This window comes from Trichosurus vulpecula, chromosome 6 (genome assembly GCF_011100635.1).
Source record: "Trichosurus vulpecula isolate mTriVul1 chromosome 6, mTriVul1.pri, whole genome shotgun sequence".
In the NCBI taxonomy this organism is placed as follows: Eukaryota; Metazoa; Chordata; class Mammalia; order Diprotodontia; family Phalangeridae; genus Trichosurus; species Trichosurus vulpecula.
In genome coordinates this window covers 222792684-222819302 of record NC_050578.1, presented here as the reverse complement: position 1 = coordinate 222819302, position 26619 = coordinate 222792684, and the positions used below count along the sequence as shown (strand labels likewise).

General features: G+C 38.1%; 1 protein-coding gene across 1 annotated transcript in view; it reads right to left on the bottom strand.

Annotated features, from left to right (window-relative positions):
- Positions 1-21618, bottom strand: part of SOX6 (SRY-box transcription factor 6) — a 550764-nt gene extending 529146 nt beyond the window's left edge. The window contains exon 1 of the mRNA XM_036763144.1: positions 21562-21618. The gene's annotated coding sequence lies outside the window, so the exon portion shown is untranslated. The remainder of the gene's footprint in view (positions 1-21561) is intronic.
- Between the last annotated feature and the right edge of the window lie 5001 nt (positions 21619-26619).

The following is a 26619-nucleotide window of genomic DNA, read 5'->3' as shown; positions in this document are numbered from 1 at the left end:
ACTACAGGCTTTAAACTTTGTGCATTGCTGTAAAACACGAGGCTACATAACTCATGTACCAGGAGTGCGATTATTTCCAAGCTCTCCAAGGTAATGACCCCCTGTAGCAGCAGCTGCTCAGAAAAATTACAAGCTCAATTGTTATTTTAATCAGAGATAGTTTAGTAGTTAAAAGCAGTTATGCAACTTGTAAAATTATATGACATTTCATCAGTAGCTTCTCTCCAACACGCCTTCATCCAAAAGAAAAACCACAGCCTCCCAGAGAACTTATTAGTAAAGCAGGGTGCTCAGTCATTCATAAAAAATTCAAAGCCATTTATTAGTGTGGTTTCTGTGCTAGGCAAGGTAATGTTTAAATTTATGACGACTCTTATCAGCTCCAAGAGTATGTCAAAATATCTGCTGGGGTTTGCTGAGTATCCAATTTTTCTCTTTTAAGATCAGCTTTACCTAATCCAAGTAGCTTAGTCAGTGTCAAAAGCCAAGTTGGACTTTATGATTATCCAGGGCAAGAGCAATTCAGGTTGTTCATAGAGATGTAATGCAGCCTCAGCTGTGCAGGGATGCTCAGGTGGAAGTGAAGTGAGTAAAAGTTGCTAAACTAGCTCATGGTTTATAATAGATATGTTTTATTCCTCCAAGGGCAGTACAATGCTATTTATTGTACCCAAGCCTTCCAGCACTCATGACCTGCTTCATGCTCCTACGCTTCCCTCTGAAAGGCTCAATTTGCCACCTAAAATATAACTCCAATTCCTTTCTTATATGATTCTGGAACCTCTACATGATCAGCTTTCCCAGCAAGAAAAACCCTTTCTATATCTAAGGGCATCAACATTTTTTTTTCCTTGTACTGCATGTTCTGGGCCTTCTAAAGAACTACAAAAAAAAAAGTAAGGGAAGAAACATACAGAAAAATTGGCTCCATGACAAAGGCAGCAATTGAGGGTCATATTAACCTCATAGGTTTGTTTACCACGTGGCCATAATTACCTGTTTGAAATTTCATATTAATGGGAATGCAATATCACAACGAAGGATCTTAGAAACCTTTGTGGTTTTCATTGGACTTGCTGATTAAATGCCACCAAAGCTATGAATATGTTGAAAATGTTTTTTAAAAAAGTTAAAACACGTCTTGTATAAAATAGTCAAAACAAAGTACCAACCTCTCCCTTTTAATTTGCTTATTTCCGCTTAGTTTTATTCAAGTCAATGCCTTTCACTGGGTAATCGAAAGCACATTTCATCACCACAGAGAGTGACTTTAAATTTACAGAACTCTTTTCAATGTTCAACATCATGGATATCTAGGCAGTAGGTGAAGAAAATGATAATGGGTCCCAAGTTTAAGGTCTTTCCTTTTTGGACGTAGGCTTAAATTCCTTGTTTCAATTCAGCAGATAAAGAAAAATAGCACAGAAAAATTGCAAGAAAGCAGTGAAATTTTCTTTTTCAACTTACCCAGGAGCAAACTGGGCAGGAAGTGTCCTAAATGCTCCTCTCTTGAGGCCATAAGTCTTATTTTGCAGGCCCCCTAGAGAAGAGGACAGCTCAGACAGCTTCCATCCTTGGAGGCGTGTCTTTGACTCTAACTATTGCTGCATCATTTCCAGGTCCCACTAATCACAGGGTGTGTCCTGGGTCTATTAATAATTTAATAGAAATTATGTTGTTCCTATGACACAGGCCTAAAATACAAGGCAGATTAAATTACTTCCAGATCAAGGGGATTCTTTGAAAATAATTTTAGATCCCCAATATTGAGAGCATTTAGCTATCATATATATCCACATTTTGAGTAAAATTATCTTGTTTCAGACATTTCAAAGGCATACTCATATATATTTGGTTATTAGGAATTAGATCTTTGTCTATTATGTGGTGAATCAAATACAGAGATACCATGTGATGAATTTGAAGGTTAGAGGATGAATGAATTGCTCCATCTGCAACTAAAGTTGACCAAAAGTCTGCCTTCATTCCATCCCCAATGAAAAGTAATGATTCAAACAATAATTGCATGACACCAAGATGGCGGTTTCTTGTTATGTGTGTATTTTCTTGCTTTCTCAAAGGCATGCTTCTAAAGCACAAGATGCTTGCCAATCCAAAGAGAGAGGTACAGTCCCTGGATTTTACTCACAGGCTTGGTAAGGTACACAAATGCCCACCAGAGGCTGAAATGAGACCACTGAACTAATTTTCACAGGTGAATCAGCCTAGGCTTGTCAAGGTGAAATGCGAGTGCATTAATAGCTACAGTGCCACCACATGCTGAATTATTAATACTGTCAGGCTCCTTTGCTTTAGTCCATGCCAGTTAGACAAGGAGTGTGCTCTGAGGTTCATCAAAACTCAGCCTCTCAACACATTTCCAAGCATCCTGGAGGCAACATGGCTTGAACTGAAACCAAGCTGCCTCCCAACCAAGCAAATTACCATCGGGGCCCAGACCGAGGCTGATAAATGCAAAAGAAGAGCCTGTCCACAGGGAAGGCAGCACTTGATTGCCAGTTGCCACCCAATGGCAGATCTTTGCCAGCTCAGCAGCCAGCGCAGCTGAGGTGCCAGGCAGGTGATGAGAGGTGGCTCTTCATTTGGCAGGAACAGAAAGACGTGCTGCACCTGTTTGCTGGGTGTGAAAATGCTTTGAAATATTCAGCAACAAAAGACAGTGCTGAAAAGTAGGTCCAAATGCATCCTGCTTCATCAGGATTGCTATCCTCTTGACTGTGTAGGTTCGATAGTTGTTTTAACCAAACCAAAGGACTTAGTTTTCTATAAGAATCTTACCTTGCATTTTTGGGGGTAAGAAGTACTTTCTCAAAATGATCCATTTTATACATTAATTATTCTCAAACCACTTTTAAAGCTCCTATGAGGCCCAAAAATGTTTCAGAGGGAAGCACAGACTAATAGCCATCATATATTACCTATTTTGGGAACCCAAGGGATGAACTGTTAAAAGCCAAATGTTGTCACATCTTACACTTGTGTTTATATCCCACAATTTCTGTGATGAGAAAAGGAAGGGCGTGAGGGATATAGCACAATATAGTGGGAAAAGCATTGAATTAAGGGTCAAAAGACTGTGAGTCTTACTTGTATGACCTTCAGTAAGTCACTTCACTTCCCAATCCTCAGATTCTTTGGCTCTACAATGGGAATGATAATGCCCAAAGGATTATTATTTAAAATCAAGTAGGATAATGATGTAAGGCACTTTGGAAATCTTAAAGTTCTACATGAATGTAAGCTGCCATTATGATTTTTATAATTTTAAACATAGAGGATATACCACCAATGCAAGATGATTCAAGTCAGTAGAAAAGAAAACAGAATCCTCTCTGTTCAATCTGCACAAGATTTTTGCTTCTTTAACATGATATTCATAGAATTACATCCCTAAAATGCTTAATAAAAAATTGAACCATGATAGTAAAATAATCCCCATGGTCTTAATCATAGGTCAAAATGGAAGAACTCATAGAATGCAAGTGTACATGTGAGAAACCACCTTTAAGAAATCATAAAGATGCACAGAATTCCAGGTAAGAATATGGTATGAAAAGTCATAGAGAGAGACCTATTTCTCTCACATATACTCTAGCAATGAGAGGGAAAAGGTACTATATTGAATAATAAGAAATCCAAAGTAATACATCAATAAGCTTCTTCATCCAACCTAAAACTAAAAAAAAGATAACAAGAAGCTACAGATGTTGGAAAAGACATCCCATCAGGAAAGCTAGCATCAAGAGAACAGATAAGAAGCTCACTCAAGTGAGCCTGAACAAGGAGTGGCACCAAAATCAGGGAGATCCCAGGAGATAGGATGGCCCAAAGTAGGTCCCAGAGGGGATGGAAAACTACATCAGTGCTCTGACTGTAGACAACCAACCACAGAGGTCTGACTACAAGAGAGATGGAAGCCTACAGTAGAAGGCCAAGAAATAAAAATCAGAAGAAAAAACAGTATGATCGTCCTTTCCAAGACTGGAAATGAGAGGGAAGGAGAAGGAGAGAAGATGTCTTAGAATGGAAGGCAGAAAATCTTACCCAAGTTATAGACTCCTTGAAAATTAGGATGGGCCAAACAGAATTAAATGATTCCATAAGGCAATAAGAAATACTAGAATAAATCAAAAAGATAAAAAATAAAAGAAAAATGTTGTTATGCACTATCAAAAACAAATGTCCTGTAAAACAAACCAAGGAGAGATCATTTAAGAATCATGAAAATATCTGAAAACCATTTTTTTAAAAAGCCTGAATATCATATTTCAAGCAAAAACTAAACCTACACATATTTACTAGAACCAAAGGGCAAAGTAAAAATACAATCCACTGGTCACCTCCTGAAAAAAAAAACTGTTACAATCAAAACTCCCAGGAAGATCATAGCCAAAATCCAAAGGTTACAGATAAAAGAAAAATACTACATGCATCCAGAAAGAATGAATTCAAGTAGCCAAAGTCAAGATCACACAAGACTTGGCAACGATTACTTAAAGGAGAAAAAATCTCAGAATCTCAGTATTTGCAAAGGCAAAAGATAAAATCTTATCACCAAAAATAATTTCTCTGAAAGCCTGAGTATAATCCTACAGGGGGAAAATGAGTCTTTAATGGAATAGAAGACTTTCAAGCATTCCTGACAGAACCGAGCTGCAAATCTGAATTACAAACACAGGTATCAAGAAAAACCTAGAAAGGCAAATATATTTGAGCAATTGGAAGGGGCTAAATGGTTAAGTGATCAAATTTTAATGGGGAGAATTTACAAATGTCTCTGTAATGTTCTAACATATTCGAGAGTCACAGAGGGAATTAAGTAAGACAAATAGAGGGACCTAAAGTGGTTGTGTTCTGTTCTAATGATCTTTTAAAAAAAAAAAGGAAGAAAGAAAAGAAAAGGGGAGGGTCTGAAAAAGGAATACATGAGGTTGTCAGTCAAAAAATATTCATTAGGCTCCTACTGTGTGCCAGGCATTGTACTAAGCACTGAAGACACAAAAACAGGCAAAAGATAGTGCCTGTCCTCAAGGAGTTTACAATCTAACTAGGAAAGTAATGAGAGAAAATGTCCATGAAAAGATTATACAAACATGGAAGAAAGAGTGAAGGAAGCATGCATCACATGGATCTTACTCTTAACTGAACCAAAAAGAGGAGGGTTAATCACACTCATAGAAACACACACACACACACACACACACACACACACACACACACACACCCCGTTTGATCTAGTAATATGTTATTCTCAAAAGAGAAACATACATGGATAAGAAAAGGGGAAAGAAGGACTTCAGAGCAAGGGTAGCACCAGGGAGAGATTATATAACAGGTGGTTCTTAAAAAAGGAAATGAAATATTGACCAAATTAAAAAATGTTCAAATTACTGATAACTGGAAAAGAGAAAATTGAAACAACTCTGACATATTACCTCAAACCCAAAGATTTGCAAAGATTAAACAAAAGAAAACAATGATTGTTGGAGCAAAAATACAGGAAAATAAGCATTAATGCACTATTGGTGGAGCTATAAATTGGTCCAGCCATTGAGATAAACAATTTTGAAACTATGCTCCAAAAAGTCATTAAATTGTGCATACCCTCTGATACAGCATTGCCACTGTTATACATGTACTCCAAAATATCAAAGAAAAAGATAAAGAGGCCATATTTTTTTCTTTTTTCCTTTTTATTTTTTTAATTGCTTATTTTCAGTTTTCAACATTTACTTTCATAAGATTTTGACTTCTAAATTTTCCCTCTCCCTCTCCCTCCCCAAGACAACATGCAATCTGATATAGGCTATACACATACAATTATATTAAACATATTTCCACATTAGTCATGTTGTGAAAGGAGAATCAGAACAAAAGGGGAAAACCATGAGAAAGGAAAAAAGAGAGAGAAAATAATCTACCTCAATGTGCATTCAGATTCCACAGTTTTTTCTCTAGATGTGGATATCATTTTCCATCATGAGTCTTTTGGAATTGTCTTAGATCATTGAGTTGCCATTTTTGCCTTTTTTTCTAACTCTACTATATAGCACAGTACCAAGCTCAAAGTAGATGTTTAATAACTGCTCATTAATTTTACTGGACTAGGATCATGAATAAGCTTGGACAAAAAATAGGTATACAATAAATGCTTGTGGAATGAATGGTATTTGTGATCATCCAAATTCCTGCTTCATAAAGTTTTTCCATAAAGTCTCTCTGACTTGGTTCATTCAGGAGTTCTTCAGCTTTTTTATGTCGTGGACCCCTTAGTGATCTAGTAAATCAATCAGTCAATAAGTATTTATTAAGTGCCTACTCTGTGCCAAGCACTTTACTAAGCATCTGGTAAAATCTAGAATTTTGTTTTTAAATGCATACAATAAAATACATAAGGTTATAAAGGAAACCAATTATATTGAAATACCAAAATATTTAAAGAAAATAAAAGCAAGTTCCTAGGTCCCACGCTCAAAACCCTTGTGTCTAAGAGGACACCATTGCTCCTTTACTTGGGTGACTTTTGAAATAAGTAACTCTTTTCTGTCCCTCTTCAGCAGATTGCTCTGCCCTTGAATAGGACAAGTAGAAAGGGTCTGTTAATGTTCCAGATCCTTGTCAGGTATTATTTCTCAGCTACTTTCTGCTACTCTGTGTGTCATTCTTTGGGCAAGGACAGAATGTGACAATATATTGAAGGAGCTGTGGCCATCACTTAACCTAACAGAGCCTTACAAGTAACCAAGCTCCATCTGCACCTGTTTTGCTGCTCACGGGTGTCATGTGCTAAGCATCATGTGAAAACGTCCTAATAGGAATGCCAAAATCATGAGTGTCCTCACTTTACTCACAAGTATAGGAGTCGTTTTGCCTTGTGTCTTTGAATGAGACCAAATTCTCCCGTGTACTTCCCATTCTTCCTCTTGCACCTAACTCTCCCAACAGTCACACACTCCCCACACTCCATCTCTTCATGTTTAAGCTCTGCCTCTAAATCTATAAAATAATAGTAATCATGGAACTTAACCTTATTTTTTAGATTCCTGCCACTAGCAACAAACAGAGATTTAGGTTTTCAGAATTCCTCGTAAAAGAAAAAAACACAACTTAATCTCAGTAAATGAAGCTAGCAGTGGGATGCCCAAAGATTTCAGGGTTACATATAGGATCATAGATTTAGAGCCAGGTAGAACCTACTGATTTTACAGATGATGAGACTGAGACCCAGAGAAGTTAGGTGACTGGCCCAAGGTCACATAGGCAGAGTAAGCGGTAGAGTCAGGATGCGAACCCAGTTTCTCTGATTCCAGATCCAGTACTCTTCAGTTACATCTGCATTTTTAAATTTTTTTTATTTTATTGTGACAAGAAATAGGGGACAGAGAGAAGGTGACTGTCCTGAAAAAGAGCATCTGCTATCAAAATAAATTCTCTCCTTGCTAGAAAAACAAAGATGGGTTCTTTTGATTAATCAAGGCCAAGCTGGATCTTGAACCGATTTTGAGAAAATCCCTTACAGGGATTCTTACCATCTCTTGTAAAAGCCAAGCTGCTCCTGAATTGGAATTTCCCCTGTGGCCAGGAGCTTCCAGGGTAATCATCTTGGCCACTGTCCAGGTGAGAATGGTTATTGCTGCACATTACATTAATCTGTTTCTTGTCCCCGCTCACAGGTTTACGTGGGACACTTTCAGCTGACCTCGGGGTCTAAAGATCCATGTAGCCAATATATCTTGGGGGAATAAACACTTCCTGTTGGTCCAAACCACAACTACAAAGCTACATATGTATGCCTTCAAGGCTACAGAGTGGTGCTGAAAGCTGGGGAACAATGAAAGCTTTCTGCACTGTGAGATTGGCCAGACTCTACTTCACTTGCATGGGGCTCGCATTTCCTCCCTTCCTGGGAAGCTGTATGGAAAGACACAGCAAGCCTTTTTTAAAAGATGGCATTAGGAAAGAAGGGAAATGGAAGCGGTCAATAATCCTATACAAAAACAAAACAAAAGCCCTCAACAATGAAATTCACTAAAGACAAGGAGAAAATCAATGAGATTGATCAAACAGAGTAGCAAGAATGTACTCACTACATGACCAAATCAAGTCCAAGTGTCCTGAATGCAAGGCACTAAGCATGGGTTCAAGTCTCAGCTATTCCACCTAACTAAATAATTTCTCTGAGTCTCAATTTTCTCATCTGTAAAAAAATGGGTATGTAATAAAAACCCCACATTACCTCCCTTATAGGGTTGTTGTGAGAAAAGCACCTTGAAAATGGTAAGTTGCTGTATAAATGTGGTAAACTGTTGTACTGAGCTGGGTGTTAGCCTAGTCCATCTGGCTCTCAATGAATATTAATGATATCAGAATGAACAGAACAGGGATTGATCACCTAACCTATGTGTAAAGGTCAGTTCCTCAGCTCAGGGACCCCTAAGCTTCCTCTCAGAAATGGTTTGTGGGAAAAGGGAGACTATCCAGTGCCAAGACCCTGAGATGTGTGTATTTGCAGAGAGTCCCTGACAGAAGGTGGTTGCAGTATTGCCACAAAACAGAAAAAGAAGCAGAAAAAAAATGGAAAAGATGGGTTCCTACTACAGAACTAACCAGCTTTTATGGATTGTCAAGACAGAGCGGCTTTGTGAAAAGAGCATTGAAGAGATTAGAGAACCTAGATTTGAATCACTTTCTGATGCTCCCTAATTGGTGACCTGGTTAAGTCTCTCCCTCCTCTGAACCGCAGTTCTTTATATTTAAAATGAAGGGATAGGATGAGGGAAGGCAGCACGGTGCAATAGAAAGGGGGCTAGATTTGGAGCCAAGGGATCCGGACTTGAATCTCATCGACATTTCTTAGCTGAGCAGCCTTGGTAAAACTACTTAACTTCCCTGAGCCCAGGCTCAGATGATATCATTTACGTGAAGTGCTCTGCAAGCCTTCGAGTGCTATAGAAATATCAACTGCTATTCTATGAGATACTTTAGCCTCCTGTGGCAAAGAAGTCATAGATTTCACTCAGAATTGAAGAAATTTGATGTCCAAGTGTGATTAGCACAGCGCAGAACTCTCCAGTGTCTTTCTTAACAACTTACCTGAAAAAATATACAGGCATGAAAGAAGTGAAAACTTTTGTCCCACAAAACGTTTTATGTCAAACTCTTCAGTGACTTGGACAGGTGCTTGGACTGGGGAGATATGCAGGATTTCTGATCCTTCCAGTCAGTAATGAGTTCTCCCATCTTCCCTATTACCTCACATAGCACTTTGATTCCATGTAAGCACTTATCAAAGAAGCATAAATCTATAGCTGGAAAGGCCTTCAGAGGCCATCTAGTTCAGTGACTCTCAGGACCCCTTTACACTCTTAAAAAATTATTGAAAACCTCAGCTTTTGTTTATATGAATTATATCTATCAAAATTTACAATATAAGAAATTTAAACATTGGTATAATTATGAAATAATAATAATAATATTATGAAATAAATAAAAAATTAATAATGATATGGTATATGTAACAAATAAATAGACAGATTAACTGGGAAAGGAAATGGCAAACCATTCTAGTATCTTTGCCAATGACTGAAAACAACTGAACGACAAAATTACTATAAAAAGTTTTGACCTCACAAACCCTATGAAAGAGTCTCGGGGACCCCTGGGGGTTCCTGGATCACACTGTGAGAATCTCTGGGAATCCACCCCTTTCATGTTACATGTGAGGAAACAGAGGCTCAGGGAGGTTAATGACTTGGCCAAGGTCATACAAGTAGCAAGCATCAGAAGTGGAATTTGAACCCAATCCTCTGACCCCAGAGCCTCTTTTACTCTTCTGGACTTAGGGAAAAGTTACTAAATACATAACCGTGAGTAAGTCACTCACTCCATTTTTCTCAGCTCTAGTTTCCTCACCTATAGAATGAAGATAACAAAGCCAGAAGGAAGGAGCTAATTCACAAGACTGTTGTGAAGCTGAAAGAAGATGGTGTATAAAGCCCTTTAGAAGTGCTATACAGTGTCATATTCCTACCTGACAGACTGATGTCTGCTCTAAATTTTGCATCTTCCCTAGTACCTAGAACAGCGCTTAGTATAGAAGAAACAGTTATTAAATGTTTGTCATGTTGAATTAAATCATTACACCCCTGCCCCCCCGCAAAGCTTAGTAGAATACCATGCTTATGGTAGGAGCTTCATCAATTTTTGTTGAATTGAATTAACTTTGGTAGGATTGGACTCAATTGTATAGAGGAAATGAAGAGGAACATGGCGAGCGATGGGGCTTCTCATTTTGTAGGTGTATAATATAGAACTGTGGCACAGCCTCACAGAGTGGGCAGAGGACCAATGTCTAATCCAGAAGGCCTGGGTTCAGATCCTGCCTCTGATATATTAGTGACATGATCCCAAATAAGTCACATTGTCTCTTGGTGGCCCCCAGTACTTCTCTAAGACTGAGAGTTACAGGCAGGTCCCAAGTCTGCATCAATGGAGGGAGAAGGTTCAGGGCACATTGTCCTAGACTGGTAAAATCATGGGGCCAAAAAAAAGTACCACACAAAGAGGTCTTCTAATTAAAACTAATATGTTTTATTTTTAGGCCCTGATTATTTCTTCTTTCTTATTCATAGAAGACAACGCATCTACATCCCTCAAATTCTATCGAATCCTAATTCAGGGTTCAGTAGCCTGCTGGGGCAAAGCAGATTTTAATTTAGCTCTAATTATCCTATCTTCCTTACCTCAGAACAGTAAAATCAGTTCCAATAATTCCTCAGATTCTTTGATTGCACAAAATGAAGGCTAAGATACCCTGGGGATGGTTTTACACAGATAATACTTGGTAAGTCATTGCCATCATCACTTAGCCAAAAGGGTGTCTCTGCCTGGGACTCTAGGCTCACAGGTGTCAGGAATCAGCTGCAAATGGGTGGGCAGCAGAAAGACAAATGGAGAATGACCAAGTGACTTTTGTAGGCAGTAAGGTGGCACAGTGGATAGAGAGCAAGGCCTGAAGTCAGGAAAACTCATTTCCCTGAGTTCAAATCTGGCCTCAGACACTTACTAACTGTGCGACACCAAGCAACTCTCTAAAATTATGTTACAGATGAGTTACTGACCTACCTCAGTGGAGGGCCTTTCCACATGAGGAGCTCCCTAGGCTGATAAAATTACAGGTCTGGAACAAAAATGAAATACTTGTCTATGAGAAACTGAAGTTGGGAGGTTGCCCTAAGAGATGATGGAAAAATGCATGGGAAGCACAAACAGGCTGCACCCTATGACCCACCTTTAACTGCACATCAAGATTGGCATAAAAGAGACCAAAGAAAAGAATGAACTCCAGAAAAGGAGAAGAGTGGTTCATGTCATCGGATCGAGGGAGAACAGACAGGTGAGAGCCTGTGCACTCCATTGTTACCCATATAATGTCAAGAGACCTGAAAGAAGACCCACCAGGACTTTAGGGGAACAACTTCCATATGACATAGACTAGTTACACAGGATCTGAAAGAAGAGCAAAGTTGGCAGATGCACTGCTGGTGGGAAGGCCAACACCAAGGAGAACCTAGATCCATAAAAATGCCAAAGTACAAAACCCCAAAACATTCCATTGACAATGGGAATAAAAAGCTTTCAGAAAAGGACTTCCAAAAGGCTGCAATTTCCACTGAAGTCAAAGGAAGTCATACAACGAGCCCTAATTCATTCTCCTCTAGAGGAATATTTAGATACATCTCCACAGGTTCATGAACTAGCAACTAGTTCAAATGGATGAAGTCCAAGACTTGGAGTCCAGAAGACCTGAGTTCAAATCTGATCCCAGATAATTACTAGCTGTGTGACCCTGGGCAAGTCACTTAACCTCTGTCTGCCTAAGTTTTTTCCTCTATAAAATGGAGATAGTCATAGCATCTATGTCCCAGAGTTGTAAGGACAAAATGAGGTATTTTTAAAGCTCTTTGTAAACCTTTTTTTAAAAAAAGTGACATATAGATGTTAGCTATTATAGATTATTAAGCTAGAAAAAGGCCATCTAGTCCAATTCTCTCATCTTATATATGAAGAAAGCAAGGCCCTCAGATTAAATGACTTGCCAATATTTACACAGGTAGTAAGAGGAAGAGACAGGATTTATGTGCCCTCTTCTCTTTTCTCTCTCTTTTCCCTTGACAATCTCTTCAGCTCCTATGGGCTCAATTATCACATTTATACAGATGATCCCCTAAGTCATTATATAGCCCTAATATCTTTCCTGAACACCAGTCCTAGCTCACCAACTGCCTGCTGAACATCTACACTTAGGTGTCCCATTAGCATCCCAAACTCAACCTATCATAAACAGAACTCATTCTGTTTCATTTCAAATCAGTCCCTCCACAAAATTTCCCACTTGGAGTTGAGGGCACAGCCTTCCTTCCAGTCACCAATGAGAAGAGGTGTGCACACTCCAAGTCATCCTCAGCTCTTACTCTTTTCTTTAGTCCCTAGATCCAATCAGTCATCCAGTCTTACCACTGGTCTTTTTCTCTTCTTTTCCAGACTTATTTCATATTGCTCCCCTCGTGAACTCTGTTTTAACCTCTGCCCTACTTGATGGTTCCCAAATCAACATCTCCTGCCTCTGTACTGTTGTATAGATTAGCCTCTATGCCTGGAATGCACTCCTTCCCATGTCCATCTCTCAGAATTCCTAGCTTTCTTCCAGGCTCAATTCAGATGCTACTTCCTTAAGGAAAACTTTTTTCTTATTCATCTGATTGTTAGTGTCTTCTCCATCCAAAAATTACTTGGTATTTATTTATCTATTTACATATTTAATCATCCTAGCAGACTTGTAAGATCCTTGAGGGTAGTGATTATATTAATTTTTTTTCTGACACCCAGCTCAGTACCCTGCACACAGAAGGGACTCAATAAATGCTTGTGGAACTGAATTTGAAAACATGCTTTCTTCTATATCTGTAAGCATTTCTCACTCAAATGAAAAGTAAAGGTAGAATTTTTCTGACAATTTCTTTACATGATAGGGCCCATCTTCTAAACCCCTGCAGTTTAATTCAATTAAATTCAACAAACATATTATGTGCAAGGTCTTTATGTGCAAGGCATTAACACTAGGGATACAAAGACAAAAAGAAACAATCTCTATGTTCAAGAAAGCCATGGTCTACACAAGTATCGTTTAAAATACACCTTAAAAATAAAATAAAATACATCTCAATTTTAGTCTTTGAGATTCCTAGCCAAGTCAATAAACAAAAGAGAGGAGAAAAATATAATGCATAACCTTATTTAAACCATTGCTTGACCCTAAACAATATGTCTACACCCCAAACTATTCTTCTGCTCCATTTTTTGACTCACAAGATGTGTCCTACTTCAGCCACATTCATTTACCGCCATTCCCTTTCCTCCTCTTTCCCTATCTCCACAGGACACACAAATTGCTATAGTAAGGTGAGAGGAAACATTTTTTCTTGTGTGATTCCACCTACATCCATAGATCTCATCCCCAGTATGCCCTTCACATGACTTTTAAAGTCTTCTGCAAATTCCCTATTTCCTCTCAACTCAGCTCACCACCCGCCATTCTCTTTTCTTCCTTTCTTCCCTTTCTTTGTTTCTCTTCCTCTGCATTACCAGCTACCCAGACTTCATTACAGCCTCCCCATGCCTTCCCTAAATCAACTACAATTCATGCTTTCCTCTTTCCATGAATTCCTAGTGACCCCATTCCTAGCGCTTCAATCCTAGTCATTGATTCTGCACTTGTAAGTATTTCAGATGGCAAACTTGTGGAGACATCAGTTGCAATCAATTGTATCATCTCTCCGTTGTAAGTTAAACATGCACGTTGGAATGTGCATAATGTAAAAAATATATACGTAAGGTAAGAAAAGCAGTACATGTGGGAGGGCTGACATATCTGAATTCTACATTTCATTTTATTATCTACTTTAACTCATAAAAGGCATGACAACAATAAAAATCCCAGCCAGCACTGTATTATCTACTCGCTGCCACATAAAAAGAAATGTCCTATTTTCATTTTAAGCTATTTTCTGTCTGAGGTAGGCAGTTATAGGGGCACAAACTTTGATTCCATTCCTGCTGTTTCTTAATTACCCGCCGTGCTAGAATTCGAGGGGGGAAAATAATAATTAACTGTCAGACGTACCTTTTTGTTGTGTTTGTGTATTCCAAAGGTAGAAAAGAGCCCAGAGGTGGATTAAAAATAGAAAAACTGCTTTTATTAATGGATTCATTCAACTGAGTTTAAATAAAACTATGCGAGCAGAAGAAAGAGAAGAGAAGAAAAGAAAAGAGAGAGCTAACTCCAGTCCAGTCTGTTTCCAAAGAAAACTCCACCCACATAAACTCTCTAGTAACATATCATGTTTTAAGCCTTTAGGGTAAAGACCATCTCTTCTCTTAGTCTCTTTTCGACAGAGTGCCAAACCTTCTGTCAGTGTTGAACAAATAATAATAATAATAACAGCCATTACATCATAAGAATAAACTCTTCGTGGCTGATTAAACCTTCAGGGCAAGGCCTCCCTGCCAATTGTCTATGGAATCCCAGGCTTTAAAAATTAACCCTTTCACACCACAATGGCTACAATCACTTTTGAAAAACTCCAGGACATCAAAATGCATATATTTTTGACACCACAAAGGTACGTATTTTGTCCACACTGGAAATATATATTTCCATGCAAAATGGAAGCACAGCCCCTTTGCTTAAGCATCAACAAGGACTCAGTGTGGCGGGGTAGGGGAGGGGGTGGAAAGGTTCTGTATTTATGCTTCAGAATATAAGGAAATGTTTGTTTCAGGCAAATGGAACACTGAAGGTGATATGTTGTGGTGCAACAAGTACAGCTGAATGTGAATTAAACTATTTTGGTCACCAAGAGTATGTCTAGAAATAGGAATGCCTTGGCTAGGGAATCAAATGTATACTGGTTCCCAGTGCCAAGCATAGTACTTCTGTTCTTATGGACTCTTTCCTCATCAGTTGAGGGGGAGAAAATGTTCCTTAGCAGAAGACACTATCTCTAGCTAAGTAACTATCATCTCTTATTGGAGCCTTTTTACCCTTTTACTTTTGGGACCACAATCCTATTTGACCACTGACTCTATTTTCCTTCTGAAATAGATATATAATTCCTATAAAAGCTAATGAGATTTATTTGAGAGTATAGGAAGGAAAGCAGGCCACTCTGCTCGGTTTTAAAAAAAAAAAGTTGAAAAAGCAGCTTTTGTTGGCAATATTCAAATTTATTAGTAGCTCTTATAAAATTGCCCCCAAGCCCCATATTGTATCCAATCTCAAGTTAAGAAGACTTTTCCTCCAAAGGGCAGTGAATCACTTTAATGTTGACTCTTGTGCAGCTTCACTCCACCTTCGAATGTAGCTAGTAAATTCAGCTTTACTACAGTACTATAAAAATGGGAAAGTACTATAATAGCATCTAAAAAATGAGCTGTTAGCACTACTTTAGAGAAAACCCTAAACCGAATACTAATGCAAAAACCTAATGACACTTTGCCTAGCTTCCAAAAGAGTTACAATAATTATTTTGCCATGATATGTAAGCTAAGCTAACCTGGAGGCTTATGACAACATTATCATGCAGCGTTCAGAGTAAGTTCCCAAAGGGCTACCAATGTACTTTCCATCCATTTAAAAAAATTTGGACAAATTATCAATTCACTGGAACCTCACTATAACAATCTCCTCAGGGTCAATGCCACAGAACAGTCTTATGGGTGAATCCACTCAACTCCGGTGGTTAGTATCCAAGAAGGATCTCTCTCACACCAAGCTCTACTCAACAATGAAGAGCATTCTTGTAACAAGGTTCCAATGTCACATTCAGATAGGCAATAAGGCTTTCTTTCCATTCTCCTTTTCAAACCATTACAAGTTTTTTGACAGTTGTGAGGAAAACCAGGGTCAGATTTGGATATGATGTTTGAAAATTAGTGAAGATGAAACATTTCAGCATCAGACAAAAGCTCTGATTTTAAGAGTAGGTTTTTGCCTTCCCTGAAATGCCTCGCTGTGTATTTTTATGCCTGCAGATACTGGCGTATTTCATATTTAAGATTATGAAATACCAACCTATTTTGAAATTTTTTGAATCTTCAATTGCGCATGTGTCAAGTGCTTTATGACTATCACTGATAATTGAGCAATTAACTTGAAATTACCGAATGTGCTGGGGTAGCACAATATGTAGCATGCTACATGAAAGAATAAAGAAATCAGAAGCCTGGATCCCTGGGAGAGATTAATGAAGATTAAAAATAGACCAGAGCAATCATATTGGGTGACCCTTCCCTAATGGTCCCAGTACTCAATGGGTGCATCCTATGGTAGCCTAGTCCTTCCTTTAATGAAGCCATTCCAAGACATTGTAAATGACTGCTGGAGCAGTTCATTCTAGTGCCTACTGGAAAGGAAGCTTCTGTCTGTCTGGTCTTGTGCAATCTTCAGAGCTTAGCCTGAGAGGTAAGTAAGTGTGGGAGTTTCATTAGGCAACCAGCACAAAACAATTAGGTTAGAAATCCTGACAGGCAGATTCCCATAGTTGATGAGCTTGCAAAAAAAAAAAGAAAGAAAGAAATGAACTTTTAATTTTATTTTAAAGAGTCTGAAAAAGAAAACAGAGTCCAGGGTCCAGAAATGCATTCCAGAGGATATTTAGTCCATCCCCACAACAAAAGGTATATCTGCCTCAAACTGTGATAAAGAGATAAGCTCAATCTATCTGTCTTTCTCACTCCCAAGGAAATAAATTTCACAGCCTACCTCCTTCCCTAAATCATCCTAAAGACTCACTAAGGCACAGAAGGTTTATAGGACAAAACAAAAATTTGCCAGAAGTAAATAGGGTATTCAAAGTCAGTAACTGCCATGTCAAACAGAAGAAGCTGTCAGAAATTTTTTTTAAATCACACAGAAAGCATATATGTAGCACCCAAACATCTCTGGGAGATTAGGAAATGAGCTAGGCTATCAAAATGAATGCAAACTGGAAACAGAAAGGGAAGACTAGACAGAAAGAACAAGTAGCCACAGACCCTAGTCTATAAAACCTAGATGCTTAAAATGTAATAGCTATACACATTCAGATTAGCAAACTGCTTTCAATTAAAGTAGATTTCTGGGCCCAGTTCACAAATGTATAGTAGCTGTGTGTATTAATGTAGATACTTCAAATGTCAGTATATCTCTAATTAACATGAGCATACAACAGTAAAACTGAGAAGGCACAATTTTAAATTCCTTACATTCCCAGCATTAATGCTTTCATGGGGCAGTGCCCGTTGTCATGGAAAATGGCATTCAAGACCTATTTGTGGATTTTCACAGCTCATCTTTTTTATTTACCTGCTCTATGTCAAGATTATCCTAGAATAATATTTTGTAAAAGATGATGCACTAGGACCCACTTGTCTTTGGAATCACAGACTTTTCTCTGCAGAATATTTAAATGAATTTCTTTCCATTTGAAAATACAATTTTTAAAGAGACATTAATTTTATTTTTATATTTTAAAAATCCATGCAGTTTTTAAAAGTCCAGTTGGAATGCATTTTGACGTGATTATAGTCATGGCCCATGTGACTATATTGAGAAGAAAGAAAACAATTTATCAGAAAAGCATTTTATCACAGCGAATAGAATGGTAGACTTGGGGTGAAGGAAGACACAGGCTTGAATCTCGATTGGGACACTTACTAGCTCTGTGAGCCTGGGCAAGTCATTTAACCACCCAGCCTTAGCTTCCTCACCCAGAAAATGGAGGTAATAATAACTACCTCACAGGGTTGTTGTGAGGATAAGATGAAATATATCTATCAAACCCTCAGCCAACCTTAAAGTGCTATACAAATATCTGTTATCATCATCATCAGTATTATTATTGTGAGATGAGATAGTATGGAGAATATGCTGGGGGAAGAATAGTATGATGCACAAGAGCTAGGGGACAGAAATCATTCCAGAAAGAGAGCTGGAGACCTTGCCCTAATACTGGAGGTACACTCCAGTTAGCTTTGGAATAAAGCACCAAAATCCTGGGCAGATGTATTGCCAAGAACATTAGGGATGATATGCAAAGATAAATGGGGAGTCAAAGCTAAAAACAAAAGGCATTTTGAAGAGGAATCAGCTGTTAAAATACTAGATTATACAGCTTAGGTCATTCTGTAGAACTAGCATGTCTAATGAGCTATAGAATGTTTTACTGATCACTTGTTGCTCCCATGAAAGTGAATGAATGGGGTAAGGCTGAGTGCTTGTGTTTTTACATACATAACTGAAGTGTGTAGTCATTGACTCATAGTCCACTGGCTCTTTAGAATTTTTTACATCCTCAAGGGGAAAGAAAAAATTTTTTAAAGTAAAAGGAAAAATTAGAATCAGGCACAGCTCCTGAAAAGATAGCCACTTCCCTCAGAATGTTTTCTTCTCCTGACCTATGTAGTAGATTTGAGTTGCTAAGATGGCAATCAGTCCTTATACACCCTTGGTGTTGCCCATTCATTATAGATGTGCAAAACAATATCCCACATCCTTATCTCCTAGACTAGCTTCTGCAGACTTACTGAGAAACCTTCCTGTGACTCTGGGGTATAACTTTCTACCTTGGATCATGTAGCAACTAAGCAGTTCCAGGCCACAGAAACTGAAGGCCCTAAAAAAGAAGCTATGGTCACTGATCCTTTCGGATTGTCTCCAACAGAGAGCAGATAAGAATTTCTACTGATGGAGCTGCCTCACCAGTCTGTGTCGATGTCAGGCAGATCCCTCAGTGACTGTGAGAGCCGAGAACTCTGGACAGTTCTGGGAGCCATGTTAATTTCACATGGTTGGTTAATCTTAATGCTAGCCAGGTTGCTTTCAAACAAGGGTTCTTATCCTTTCTTGTGTCATGGACCCCTTTAGCAGCCTGGGGAAGCCTATAGATCCCTTCCCAGATGAATATTTTAAATATATAAAATAAAATACTTAGGAATACAAAAGAAACTTGTATTGAAGTACTGTTATCAAATTTTTTTAAAAGCAAATTTTGATCTCTAGGTGAAGAACCCTTGCATTAAAATATCCTTTTCAATCTCCTTGATAAAAGGTTTTGTGGTCAAGAAGCTGCCTCACTAGCTCCTCAGTGCTCTGTCAGGAGAACACTAATGCTTCTTCTCTGATTCTAATACAGCACTATTTTTATATTTGAAAAACAATTTCTTTGGATCTTTCTGCCTCCTGCACAGCTACCACCCAAAGCATCCAGATGAAATCCACCTGAAGACTGAAAGAAACCAAAAATCATTCATCCCAAGAAGCCTCAGAATGACTGATTTGAATGTCTCCTCCTTACCGCTTTGAGTCTCCTAGCTATCAGGTCATGAGATAATTCCCAGAGACAGGACTCCACTTCACTCTGTCTTCTAAATTTGAGATCTGAGATATTATGTAGGAAGAGAAGGTGGAAGCTGGAAACACCATCCAGCCAGACTGCCTTTTAGATGTCCACTCAAATGTCTTCATAAAAGGAATAATGAGGAATTTGTAAGCAAGTTACCGATGAAGACCATTTCCTCTGGAAAGCTGACAAATATCGTTATCTTTTTAAAAAGGATGAAATCATCTCAAAAGAAAACTTAATAAATATAAACAGATAAAAACAGTGTTGAATAAAGGTGCGAGAGAGAAGGAAAAGAAGGTATGGGAGAGAGACAGAAACAGAGAGACAGAGATTGTATTTTTAAAAAGAAATCATGTAGACCAGGAGAGCATTTTCATTGTCAGATCTCTAAAACAGGATAAGCTCAAATCCTCAGAATTATCTGTTTCCAAGAAGAGCCCTTCAAAGATACTTTATCTACATTTATTTCTCCATCTACTTTGCCTCATAATCCTCACCATGATACTGTGCACAAATTAAAAGCTTATTTTTAATCCAAATGCACCACACAGTTAATACAGCACTATGCTTCCCTCAAGAGTTGTGTCTTCAAACAATAAAATGTAAGTAGTGAGTTTTTAGAAAAAAAAAACAGTAGGTACTTGTTCATTTCTAAAGTGCTCAAAACACCAACTTTGATTAAGTCATCTTAAATTTTCTTATCTATTTTAAAATATTGGTTCAAAATACTTAACGCTAATGTGAAAAAATAAATCTTGCTCTGAATACATTTTGCTGCTTTATGCTTTAAAACACTTAAGCGCAAGTTCATAACTTGATTTTTTTATATTATAGAGACAAGCCCTTTACTAAAAGAATTTTCTATTAAAGACCATTTATAGCAGTGTACTAGCAACCTAAGTTTCCTGTAACTCTGCTGATGTCAATTCAAAAGAGCTCTTTCTTCAGCATCAATGCTCTTCTTCCAACTATGTGCACACATTAATTTAGCATATCTTAATTTCAAAATGCTTGAACACATAAATATTATGTTTCATATACTCATGTGTACAGACACTTCCTCTGATATACTACTTTCTCTAAAAGTACTTTTACATTAATGAACACATATGAAGATATAAGGAAGGCAATGTTACTGTACATAGAAGGCCAGTTTTGGACTCCCAAAATCCTGGCCCCTAACACATGCTGGCTATAAGAACACTGGTAAGTCACTTAACCTTGAAATATCCCAGTAAATCCTCCAAAACTCTAAGTTATAGATGAGTTGTCTCTGCATCAGTGGGTATAGTTTTCCATACCCAGAGTTCTCTATACATATGAAGTCACAGATATGGACACATACCCTCTTCCCCCCCAAAAAAAATGGAAAAAAAAGAAAAGAAAATTTGAATCACATTAATGGATTATTGAAAAATATCTGATTTTTTAATGCTAAATGTATCTTCTTAACAAGAAGCATAGAAAACTGAATCATCTTTCTATCCCTCAGACAACTGTGCTTTAAATCTGTTCTTGGGCTATGAAGAAGTTAGAAGCACTACAGTTGAGATACCAAAATATTCATCCATCTTGATCTCCATGGCACAAGAACATGATGTACTAAAGACACATTAAGAATTGCATCATCTCAGTGGGATGCAATGAATAATGACATGTTTTAACTTCCAAGACAAGATTACCAATGACCAACAGAGTGCAGATGTTTAATAAGGTAAATTAGTAGTGTGACAGAAAGCCCAGCCATTTTGAGAAAAACTTTTCCTAAAAATGAGCCTTGGTTCCAAGTGGTAGGAAATTAACCTTTTATTGTATTATAATGTAGCCTGCTGCAGGGAGGTTCACTGAAAAGGAGGGAAAAACCTAAGAATTTTCTATGTACACCATATTCCACCCAAGGAAATAAAATTTCTCTCTGAGTGAGAACTGCCAATTTGCTCCCACAATTCCAAAACCTCCCAATTAGTCATATAAAACCTCTCCTTCCTGAAGACAGCTTTCATTTAGAAGGCATTAGGTGGCATTCAGCATTATGCTTGCCTACAACTTAAAAACCATTTCATATCAAAGAAAGGAAGGAAATAAAACCAATACTTACAAATACACAAGAAAATCAGCCCCAGCACCCAGAAATCACTGATAGGTTGCTTTTGAATTCATGAAAGTGACCTGAAAATTTAGACAGAGAAAAAACAAAGTGAAAAAAGGGAGAGAAATCAGTGGCAGTCACATGTTTTGCTAAAGAAGAAACGCACTTTCTGACTACAAATTAAACTATTTTCAACTTACTGTTGTCGCCATTTGATCTGACAATTTTTTTTTCCAGGAAGTTAAAACCATGAGAAACAATTATTTCATTGTTCTACATCTACAAACACAATATCCCCATCTATTATGGCTTTTTTTCTTTTTTAACAAACTGTCAGTAGTATAAGTGGTGTTCTATTTTTTTAAATAAGAAAAACAAAATGATTTTTAAAACACCTTAAAGGATCAAAGATTATTTTTGAAAAACATCTTCGATTTATTATTCTTGCAAGTTAAAACTCCATTGGATTAATAGAGTGACTTGGTGTGCTCATTGGGAATATGTCTTAAGTGGAATTCATACAATAAGAAAGACTGAACTTTTTGTTCTACCTTAGGTCCACATCTCATTTAGAAACTCAGGGGAAGTACAAGGCATTCTGTATGAGGCACGATTCAATCCAACATTCTTTTCCCTGCATACCCCTCGGTTCTGGCTGAAAAGGTAACAGATGCAACTCAAACCCACAGAGCTAGCCTTATAAAATTCTTTAACTAGCACAATGAGTCACTTTATGCCTCTAAATACCCATGGTTTCCTCTCTCCAGAACCCCCATGCATTAGAAGGTAGTTTGGTAGTTTATTTTTATTGTTTGGTCTAAATACAGCACATTTTTAGTTCAGTGAAAACAAAGGAACTTTGTTGTAAGGGCCATGTTTTCTTTCCAAAATGTGGGGATGGATTTTTGTAAGGTTCAACTGAAAATAATAATGGTGCTTGGACTACCACTAATTTAGGTCAGAATCTTTTCGAGATGCTGGGGATTATCTCAAGTCAATTTTCATTTTCACAAAATAGCCAGCACACATTTTCCTTAGTTAGACCTAACCAAATTAAAATCACAATCATTTTGTTAAAATGTATTTTTGTCCAATATCAGCTGTCAGAAACTTTTTTCTATAGCAAAATGACTTCCATAATCCAAATGTCACCATCTAAAGCAGGGAAGTGGAGGAGGAGGCAGAGTTAAAGTTATTATTTGACTCATTTCAGGTGCCTCTCTCCATACATTTTCTTTTGCCTTAATTACTCAGATCAGTGATTTGGGTTTTTGGCTTACTTCACTAATAGAGGCCCAGTAATTTCAAGAAATTTAGTCATAGATGTTTAACATACCTATACTAGCCCTCCACATAAAAGCTGGAGTGGTAGGGGCCCTGTGACTAAGGCCTCCCCACTGAAGTCTAACCCCTTCTTCCTCTGAGATACTACAATACCAGCTCTCCTGGATCCTGGAGTTCTGAGAGCATCCAGCCAGATGGAAGTTGATGACTATATTCAATGTAGGTTTACTCATATCCTTCCTTCTCTCCTGGCTCTCAGGACTTCTGGGGTCCAGGAAATTGATTGTGTCATACTCATCATCATCATCATCATCATAGGATCGTAGGTTTAGAGGTAAAAAGTCACTTGAGGTCAATTAGTTCAACCCTCTCATTTTCCACGAGTTAACAGAGACCCAGAGAGGTTAACAAGTTACATTTATATAGCACTTTAAGGTTTATAAGGCACTTTCCTAATAGCCCCATGTGGCATATAGGATAAGTATTACTATTCCCATTTTACAGATGAAGGAAATAAGATTCAGAGAAACTGAGTGACTTGGCTGACTATGTTCATACAATGAGGAAGTAAAAGAGCCAAGACAAAACTGCCCTTCAGACATTCAAACCTGACCACACTGTGCTCATCATCAAAAACCAGCAACTAGGATTAGCTATGACATGGACAATTCTCACAAGCCATCTACCATTGAGTTGTACCATGCAGCTTCTTGCCCCGCCATCCCTCACCACTCTACATCAATGCAAAGTCAACAACCTCATTTGCCACATAAACAAAGTATTTTTATATGTATTCACAGCACCTTGAAGCTTATAATCAACTCATCTGTGCCATCAGAGCACTTTGAAGCAACCAATTAAATGACAGCAGTTCTTCGGGATCACATTAATTAATTTGAAAGGGGATAATAGCATCATAGAATCTTTGGGTTGAAGGGGCCTTAGTGGTCATCTGATCCAACCCCTTATGTGATGCAGAAACCTCTGCTAAAATATCTCAGACAAGTTGTCTTCTGGCGTCTTCTTGAACCCTTTCAGTGACAGAGACCTCAGTACCATATAAGGCAACCCATTACATTTTTAGGCAGCTCTAAGTTAGAAAATCCTTCTTTACTTTGAACTAAAATCTGCCTCCTTGATACTTATGCTCATAGTCCTTAGTTCTGTCCTCAATAGCCCATCAGAACAAGCCTGACCCCTTTTCCACACATCAGCGCTACATAGACTTAAAGGTTTCCCCCAACTGGTGTCTTCTCCAGGTTCAACACCCTCAAATTCTTCACATTTTATACTTTTTGCCCCCAGTGAATTATAGTTACAGGAGGAAACAAGCATCAACTTGCACATAGTAGACACTAAATAAATAGTTGGTTCTTATTTTTTTCATCAGATTGATCAGCAATAGTTAATGTCCCAATGTCAAAGAAAACTTCGTTCATTTTAGTTAACAGTCAATTAGTTAACAGATGCAATTAATCTACCTATCCATGTTGTCTCACTTAAAAATCACATTGGATACTATCGGTCTTAGTTGATGTGTTGGTTATTTTTACTGAGCTGCTTTTTCTCTCTTTTTAAATTCTTTGTTTACAAGAGAGAGCTCTTTAAGTAGGGGAAGGGGAATAAATGGTTATATTTGGAGACGGTCATAAAAAACTACAGATATTGATTAAAAACAGTTTTAAAGAAAATTAAGTTTAAAAAGAATCATATTAGAAAATAATATTGTTAGTACTGCAGAATCACAAGATTCTCAGAAGCTCAGAGCCAGAAGGACCCTCCCAGGTTACTTCACCCAGCCTATAGTTGACAAAGAATCCATCCCTTCCACAACATCTCCCACGGGTGATCAATCAGCTGTTGACTAAAGACCTCAGAAGAAATTGCTTTGGGATAGCTCTCACTATTAATAAAGTTTTTTTTTCTTTTAGGGGGCCAAAATCTTTCTCTTGGCCACCTCCACCAATTGCTCCCAATTCTGCCTTCTGTGACCAAAAAGAACAAGTCTCATCCCTATTCTAATCGGAAGCCCTTAACGTACTGGAATACAAGCTATCATGTCTTCCCCATAAGTCTTCTCCAGGTTAAATATCCATGATTCTTTCAACCAGTTCTCACATGTCATGAATTTTGACATATCCCCAGCCCCGACTGCCATCCTGATCACCCTCTAGTTCTCATATGGCATTGTCTTAAGGCCCCTTACCATCCTTGTCACCTTCGAACTTAACATCTTTCCTAAAAAGTGGTAAGCAGACCTGAATGCAATTACAGACATGGTCTGATCAGGGCAGAATAATATGAGGAGAGAGTCCCTTCCAAGTGGGGTGGGGGCGTTAGAGTTCTAAGAGGGAATGTATTTTTTTTAATCATTATTTATTTATTTAATATTTTTAGGTTTCAGCATTAATTTTCACAAGAGTTTGAATTTCTACCCTCCCTCCCCACTCCAGGATGGCATATATTCTGATTTCCCCTTTCCCTAGTCAACCCTCCCTTCTGTCACCCCACTCCCCCCATCCCCCTTTCCCTTACTTTCTTGTAGGGCAAGATAGATTTTTATGCCCTATAGCCTGTATATCTTATTTCTTAGTTGCATGCAAAAACTTTTTTTTGAACATCTGCTTTTAAAACTTTGAGTTCCAAATTCTCTCCCCTCCTCCCTCCCCACCCACCCTCCCTAACAAGGCAAGCAATTCAACATAGGCCACATGTGTATCATTATGCAAAAGCCTTCCACAATGCTCATGTTGTGAAAGACTAACTACATTTTGCTCCTTCCTAACCTATACCCCTTTATCCAATTTTCTCCCTTGACCCTGTCCCTTTTCAAAAGTATTTGCTTTTGATTACCTCCTCCCCCTATCTGCCCTCCCTTCTATCATCCCCCCTTTTTATCTCCTTCCTCCTTCTTTCCTGTGGGGTAAGAGACCCAATTAAGTGTTTATGTTATTCCCTCCTCAGGTCAAATCTGATGAGAGCAAAATTCACTCATTCCCCCTCACTTGCCCCCTCTTCTCTCCCAACAGAACTGCTTTTTCTTGCCACTTTCACATGAGATAATTTACCCCATTCTATCTCTCCCTTTCTCTCTCTCTCAATATATTCCTCTCTCATCCCTTCATTTGATTTTATTTTTTTAGATATCATCCCTTCATATTCAACTCACCCTGTGCCCACTGTCTATGTAGATAGATAGATAGATAGATAGATAGATAGATAGATAGATAGATAGATAGATGTATATTCCCATCAGCTACCCTAATACTGAGGTCTCATGAATTATACACATCATCTTTCCATGTAGGAATGTAAACAAAACAGTTCAACTTTAGTAAGTCCCTTACGATTTCTCTTTCTTGTTTACCTTTTCATGCTTTTCTTGACTCTTGTGTTTGAAAGTCAAATTTTCTATTCAGCTCTGGTCTTTTCACTGAGAAAGCTTGAAAGTCCTCTATTTTATTAAAAATCCATATTTTGCCTTGGAGCATGATACTCAGTTTTGCTGGGTAGGTGATTCTTGGTTTTAGTCCTAGCTCCATTGACCTCTGGAATATCATATTCCAAGCCCTTTGATCCCTTAATGTAGAAGCTGCTAGATCTTTTGTTATTCTGATAGTGTTTCCACAATATTCAAATTGTTTCTTTCTGGCTGCTTGCAGTATTTTCTCCTTGATCTGGGAGCTCTGGAATTTGGCGACAATATTCCTAGGAGTTTTCTTTTGGGGATCGTTTTCAGGAGGTGATCGGTGGATTCTGTCAATTTATATTTTACCCTCTGGT